We start from the raw sequence: 2,005 nt of genomic DNA on the forward strand, positions 1-2,005 counted from the left end.
TTCCTGCCATGGCACGGGGTCAGACTTGATGATCTGCTCATGTCCCTTCCGACCCCAGAAACTATGAAACTATGACTAAATGTAGCTGTTGTTTTCTAATGTACTGCTCCCATTGAAGACAATGGAATAATCCCTATTAATTTTATGGGAACATGTTTGGTTCCAGCTGACTTATCTGCCTCTCTTCTTACCTCTTTATATGATACAGTGAGCAGCATTTTAACTCTCCTGTAAAGGATACAGGTTGAAATATGTGCCTTGACTAAGGAAGAAGAGTATTTTTAAATTAACAGGAAGTACTATTACTTTTCTGTACCTAAAGTGTTGCATACAGCTATATAAATTATAGCTCCTTTTATTTTAACTCACCAATACTTTTCTTTTAAAAGGTGCTACTTTCCAATTTCTATTCTTGTTAACAATTTAGCAATATAAGAAGAAGCTTTAAAAGTAATTAATTTCATTGTGTGTGTGTTAATTTTTGTGAGAAATAGCTTTCTAATTTGTTTAGCGGGGTTGCTAACTTTGAAGACTTTAATGGGCACAATGGCCTCCGATTATGAAGATTTCTTATTAAGCTTATCTTATGTATGGACAGCAGCAAATATTGGATACACACCACCTGATTTTTTACATAACTGATGAAAGGAAAGGATCAGAGACCACCCCCACTGAGAAATAGGGCTTTGATTAGATGTGCCTTTACTTTTATATGTTAAAACGGAGCTACCCTAAGGGATTGTGTAAATAAGGAAAAGAGGTCAAGGCTAGCTAGAACTGTGGTAAGGTGTTAAACTGCTAATGGGGTTACATATCCTGAAATACCTAACTTGATTTAAAAGAGAGAGAAAGAGAGAACTTTTTCCTAGCTTCTCCATCCCATATCACCCCTTCACTGCAAGAATGTTTGGGGTTTTCTTACACTAAAATAATCTCAATAGAAACTCTTACTGGAAACAAGGGACAGGGAATTTGTATTTCAGTGTAGCTAATCATGGTTGAACCTACAACCTTCAATGGGGTTTGACTTTGACTAGCTCTGTCAAGTAAAATTGATAATGCCTGGTCTTCACTAGGTTTGTACTTTGAAACATTATGTAAAAACAGACTATTTTTTCATTGAAGACATGACACAATGCTTAATTTAGCCTCCACTGCTACTGCAAACTTCTACTCATCACAAAGCGGTAAGTTCCTTTCACTCTCCGCAAGTAGGCTTCTCTTGTCTTTGTTCTTCCATATCCTGTAAGTTGTCTCTTCTCTGAAATCCCAACTCATCCTGGCCTCTCTCCTAGTAATGCCCAATCCTCCATTCCCAGACTGGAGCTATTCTATCACTCTTCTTAGGACTCCTATACCTAAGTTACTGATTGTTGGATGTTCCTGAGGGCTCATAAGCTAAACTCACAGTAAGTCAAAGAGTATCTTTGGGCATCATCTGGGCCAACCTAAAATGAAAGGTGTTAAAATAGTTTCCATTGAGGATGGTGAACAAAGCCTGCCAAGAACAGAGCAAACAACCCAGAGGACCTGAAGAAGCAGCTGAACTCTGAGGGCGTGTGTAGATGACACAGGATTTAATGTAGACCACCTGAAAATTTAAATTAGGCTTTTTTTGGTGGGGTGCATTTTTGTTTGCATGACATGACATTCGTGTTTGCACAAACGGCGCTTTCGAGCAAGTTAAGCCCCTGTGTGTTATTCCCCGCAGATGTCAGCAGAGGGAGTCTGTGGCAGCAAGGATTGTGCTGCCAGCTTGGAAGAGAATAAAAAGCGCTGGGGCAGGTGCCCCAAGCACGAGTACTCACCAGGAAATCCAATGGACCCAAAAGAACCAGATGCAAGGAAGACAAGAATACCCTGATTTATTAGCTTCTGCTGGTTCTGGTTGGCTGGGTGTGGGACAGGGAGAGCTCAGGAATCGTGTCCCTCAGCAACCAGAAGGGAAGGATGGAGAGAAAGCAAAAGTGAAAGGGAGTGAAGAGGAGCTGAATGGATGCAGAGG

This window comes from Gavialis gangeticus, unplaced genomic scaffold (assembly GCF_001723915.1).
Source record: "Gavialis gangeticus isolate Ggan-Ray unplaced genomic scaffold, GavGan_comp1, whole genome shotgun sequence".
Classification (NCBI taxonomy): Eukaryota; Metazoa; Chordata; order Crocodylia; family Gavialidae; genus Gavialis; species Gavialis gangeticus.